This window comes from Thermobia domestica, chromosome 3 (assembly GCF_964235325.1).
Source record: "Thermobia domestica chromosome 3, izTheDome1.hap1.1, whole genome shotgun sequence".
Taxonomy (NCBI): domain Eukaryota; kingdom Metazoa; phylum Arthropoda; class Insecta; order Zygentoma; family Lepismatidae; genus Thermobia; species Thermobia domestica.
In genome coordinates this window covers 134,712,889-134,718,888 of record NC_137456.1, presented here as the reverse complement: position 1 = coordinate 134,718,888, position 6,000 = coordinate 134,712,889, and the positions used below count along the sequence as shown (strand labels likewise).

The window sequence follows — 6,000 nt, the reverse complement described above, 5'->3', positions numbered from 1 at the left end:
GAAGTGAGGAAAGACTGATTGGAGAGTTAAACAATAAAAATACTGCTGACAAAATTAAATGTGAAATACACGTTAATTACAAATGAATTACTTCATTATTTTGCAAACTTCTGACATTATTTCACGTTATTCCCCCCCTCCAGCAGGTTTCTAGTGGAAGTAAGTTTCTTCCAAAAATATTTAGTTGGGGAATCCCCCTTTCCCCCCAGGATTTCGCACTCTGGGTGTAACTAGCGAGGAAACATGATTTATAGTTTTAGTAAGGCTGGTGAAAGTTGGGTTGACAGCCCCGTGACGACTATTGGTTCTTTTAATATACAAAGTATGACCCAGTAGTCACCACATCCATTAACTCATAAAACTGCTCGTAGATATAAAATCTGGCACGACAAACGTGTTCTAAGGGTATTGAATCTAAGATACAATCACTCAAATTAATAAAGACTACATTATCGCAAAAACATATCTGATTCGTTTGCGCTTTTACACAAGTGATCACTCTTCTGCACGTTGTTTTATCGTACACGTAACTACTTTTCTCCAAAAGCATTCCTCCACCGAGAGTTCTGTTGTTATACGTCACGCGAGACTGTGAGAAAGAGTGTAACGAAGCTAGCAGCGTATATCTGAACTTTTAATCTCATGTGCTTTTCTTATTTTAAGGATTTTAGTGCGTAAACGACTACTACTGACGCAGTGACGACCACTGGTGCTTTTAACCTACCTGTACAACAGACTTTGTACTATTATTATATTTCATGCTTTCTTCCGTCAAAAATTTTGGTGTACTGTTTTCCTATAGCTGTTTACCGAGTTGTGATGTGAGTACGGGAACATCTTTGTGTCAATCCAATATTTTGCGTTTCGATAAATAGCAGCACTATTTGGGAGCTCTGCTGAACAGCATCTTTCATGCATCGCCACCTTACTTACAGAGATGTCATTTTAGAGTTCGCTTGATGAGGGGGGGAGGGGCAAGAACACCACCATCACAAGACTTTCACGCTTTGTACTAGTATATTATTAGATACTCGATTAAAGTTTATGTATTTCTCAAACTCTTGGGGGAGGGGGGCAATTGCTCCTTCCTGCCCTCCCTAAATGACACCCCTGCTTACTCATATTGTGTAAGTTGATTCTATTATGTTAATACTACAAACTATTGCTTTTTCAGTAATTTTCCACACGCTAATGCTTCCTGTGCTCCATTGTATTGAACACTTTGTTTGTATAAATAAATTAATCACAAGAAACAAATAATATCGCATATCGTGCGCCACTTTGTTTAATAATAAACACTCGTTATTCACGGATGAGATCTTTTATTTGTATCACAGTTTCTAATTCAACAACAAGATTCTCTAAAAAATAAATAATATGTATATATACATTTTTTAGAAAAATTAAAAAGAACATTCGTACATTCCAACAAAGAAAAAGGTACAATTTGTTTCTTGTTTAAGACAAAAGACATATCTTTGGTACATCTCCTTAATACATTAGAAAATTACAGCGATTATGTCACACTTATGGCCTTTAAGAACTGCTAAAAAAAAGTTACCCTGAGATAAAACTACTGATCACTGAAAAGACTGTTCTTAACTTCCTTAAGTCAAAAAAGCTGAAACACTTTTCTATTCTCGCATTATTGAAGTGATGTATACTAGGATGACGTTCATGCAAATTTGAAAATTGGAGGTAAAAATTGTACCTCTATCATCTATAAATAAATAAACATGCCCACAAACCGAAATAAGATTCTACTAGTTTATTCTGTAAACCATTTTATTATGCTAAAGAGTAATTTTCTCTGTATACAGTCTGTTACAAAATAACTGCACCACCTGCTAAAATTTCAAGGTTTTAATTTTCCTTAGAAAATTGTTAATTAATTTTATCTCTAAAGGGGCTTAACGTATCATACACTTGTTAGCCATTGCATTTTGATGTGTTTTTGTTTATTACTACTCATGGATTTTGTGTGATCTTTGCTCAACAGGTGGCAGTGCATTCACTATGCAAATGGCTGCCTCATGTATGCGCAAGTGAATGGTAATCCGCTGATCGTTGTTAATGAAAATTTCTTCCATACGTGACCTTTTGGGCTTGTGGATTGTTGTTTATAATTTGTATATGATATTTAGTGCTTTGTGTTTGTTCCTCAATAGTTAGTGTGATTACATACTAAAAATGGGTAAAATACTGAATGACACATCCCCTCGTAAACAAGGGAAGATTTTGGCGTTGAACTATCGTGGCATTTCGCAACGTCAAATTGCAAAACAACTTGAACTGCATCATACAACGGTTGGTAGAGTTATTAAAAAGCAAACAATGTATAACAAGTCCTCTTTGAGAGACAAATGTGGTCGAAGGCGAAAAACAAGCCCTCGTGTAGACAGAAAAATAAAGAGCCTAGCTCTGACAAACAGAGCATCATCTTCACGACAAATTGCTCAAACTGTGTCCGATGATACAGGTGTTAGCGTAAGCTACGTGACAGTTGTCAGACGGCTAAAAGAACAAGGGGTTAGGAAGAAAACACCTAGAAAGAAGCCGATACTTAACAGAAATCACGTAAGAGCCAGGAAACACTTTCTTACCATGTACGAAGCGTGGGGTGTTGAAGAATGGGAACATGTGATTTTCTCCGATGAGAAAAAGTTTAGGGTGCTTGGGAATGACAGTGGCGTCCGCCTATGGATGAGAAGTGGGGAAGAACTTAATAGCGACTGTATATCACCGACAAAAAAGTTTGGTGAGAGTGTAATGGTGTGGGGCTGTTTCACGTCGAAAGGTGTCGGAAGATTAGAAATTTGCAACAGGTCAGTTAACGCACAGTATTACATGGACATTTTAAGCCGTAAACTTCTATCAACAGCAAGGGATCATTTCTCAGGCAAAAACTTAGATTACTTCATATTTCAAGATGATAATGCGCCGTGTCACAGAGCTGCTGTGGTTAAGAAGTGGTTTGCAGACATGCATATCCAAAGGTTGTGGTGGCCACCTAACTCTCCAGACATGAATCCTATTGAAAATTTATGGCATATCATGTCCCGCAAGCTTTCAGGGAAGTGCTTTCAAACAAGGAAGGAGCTTATTGAAGCTCTGGTGCAAGTGTGGTTCCATGAGTTAGACGAATCCTTGTGCCAATCTCTCGTATACAGCATGCCAAGTAGGTTGGCATCATTGAAAGCTGCATATGGGAAACATACAAAGTACTGAATGAGGTATATACACAGTTATGGCTTTTATACACTTAACAAAACTGTTCAAAAAAGCTCGCATTCAATTCTTGTTCATTAATGAGATGTTAACATGCGTTCATACAAAGTACATGAAAACAATTATATTCACATTTTTTGTAATAATGACAATTTGTAGCATAGTATTATGTAATATATTGTATTTGAATTTTTTGTCTCTATATAGGCAGTAGATAAAACACCAAACGATGTATGAGAAATAATTTGAAACCATTCCTATTAATATCTTTCATAATATATATAAACATTCACAAAATGTATAGATTTTTCGTAGGTGGTGCAGTTATTTTGTAACAGACTGTATGTATATCATAAAGGTTTCTCTCGATTCGTTTCGTACTTCAGAACTTATTATAAACTACTAATGTTGCATTACAGCAATATGTTCGAATTACAATGTTCTCACCACAGAATACATAAGAAATCCTTAACTTATATAACATAGACAGACATTTAAAATTTTTGTCTACATTACGAAATTTTCCACAGTACTTGTTTCGTCTTCTAAAAACTTTGATTCTACTTCTTTAATAAACTTTCAAACAAATAATTCAAACGAAACAGTTCAAAATGAGAGGAGGGGTTCACTCTGAATCCCACAAAGGCCTCTGTTTTTCTGCCGCCCGCCAATCCTGCACACACGTATGGTGATTCAAAATCCCTAACATATTTCCCAGAATTTAAAACTTTCAAGAAGCTGTATTTATTTATAGCATCAATAAATTTTATTTAAACACTAAGAATTAAATTACACAACACTTTGCCCGGAAGTTACGAAAAGTAAGATTCTATCATTTTTATATTCAAATTCTTTCAACTAGCCTTGACAACAAACATATTTAATGTCCGTAAACGTACACAAGCAAAAGTACAGCCACTTTCGATTTACTTAAAATTCCTTATAGGTTTATAAATATCGGCCATAAATTGCATTCTCCTACTAGATGATATATTAGATGCGTAGTAAAATTCTAGTTTGCACATTAAAAAAAAAATAAATAAATAATAAAAAAAATAAATAAATAAATAAAAATAAAATAAATAAATAAAGTTACTATAGTGGCTTCTTCAAATTTTGCGCGTGAAATTCCCCAATAATTCACCCAGCACATGAAATGCAATTAACATTCGAAAATTTGGTTTATTTTAGGATAAGTCAAAAATGAAAACCAATGACAACTTGTTTCACACGAATTTCAGCAGATTTACAATCAAAAAGAAGAACCAATCCATATAATGAAAAAAAAAAAAAAAGATAGGAAAACTGTGAAAACTACGTTAAAATGAATTAGCACATATATATTTCAGACAAAGATAAGACAGCAAACTGAGGAAATGTACAGCTGAGAAAGTGTACTACGAAGACCCTCGTTGTAGCTTTATATTATAAAATGATCTGGCAGTTTAAGGTAAAAATCTACTACATTACTCTTGAAAATCTGTGCACTTCGCGTACTCCGTGCACTTTACTTAGTGACGAGTTTATTTACTCATTTAAATTTTAAAATTACATGGCCCGAACAAAGAAGCAGTAGTGAAGAGTTCGTATTTCATTTATTCAGAAGATATGCAATAAATTATTTTAAATAGCAGTTTCTTCTCGGTTCAATATTCACTAATATAATTAAAACTTCATGATCTGTTAAATATACTGCTGCACCTTAAATTAACTTTACAATACTATCTTTTTAATACAACCTTTTGACTTTTCGTGACGTTTCAACGAAATTTTACAAATTATTTTGTATATAAGAAAAAGGTATTTTCCTAAAATAACGAGCATGAACAGTCCGTATTTTCTAAATATTAATAACTTAAAGTATCTCTCTTAAACTCACATATATGTATCAAATATACGTGTACAAACATCTTTACAGTAACAACATCGGTCAAAGAACATCGTGATAAATCTAGTATTTTTCTTTTTTTCTTCTTTCCATCTTAAACTCCATGCAGGTACTCACATCTGAACGAATCGAACGCAATGCAATGTAAAAACAACTATAATTCGTGTTAAGTTTTACTAATTTCTTATACAGTATAATGTATTATTATTATCAAAGTTTATTCTCATGATATGTTCTTTCTTCGTTCAATGTAATGGACGGAATACTATCACAGAAGTCCTTGATAAAGCTAGTCAAAGTAATGCAGCTAAATCTTCTTTTGCTGTAGAAAAAGATACCAGAACTTATAGTCACATACAAATAATAATAATAATAATAATAATAATAATAATAATAATAATAATAATAATAATAATAATAATAATAAAATATGCACACACAAAATGATTTATAAGTGAAAGTACTCTCCCAATTTTCTATTGAGTTTATTATTATCTTACTGCCTATTCTAATTAATCCTCTTTCAAAATGACAGGTCTAAAAGAAAATGAAGCATAATCTTTCTGTGTTAAGTCGTAGTTATGCCCTGTAGGCTAATGAGAAGAATGATTGATGAAAGTGAATGATTATAAGGTGTCTACTAAAATTCCAAAATGAAATTTCGTAACTTTTTCGTGACCTTTTCTTTCCCAAATCATAAAATTTAGTAACATTCTCAAGAGCGAATTTGGGTGCAAATTGAGACGAATTTTCATGCATGCATGCAAGCGTGCTTTCCTTGCGATTTGGTAGCGTCTAAAACCAACTAAAGAAATTTTTGGAAGTGAATTTTGACGTTTTATAAAACAAAATTTTGCAGTCTATACATATATTTGTACAAATAA

General features: G+C 33.3%; 1 protein-coding gene across 4 annotated transcripts in view; it reads right to left on the bottom strand.

Moving 5' to 3' along the window:
- Positions 1-1,302: 1,302 nt before the first annotated feature.
- Positions 1,303-6,000, bottom strand: part of Oseg6 (intraflagellar transport protein Oseg6) — a 138,385-nt gene continuing 133,687 nt past the window's right edge. For all 4 annotated transcript variants that reach the window (XR_014130670.1, XR_014130669.1, XM_081751732.1 and 1 more), the window contains exon 26: positions 1,303-5,438. The gene's annotated coding sequence lies outside the window, so the exon portion shown is untranslated. The remainder of the gene's footprint in view (positions 5,439-6,000) is intronic.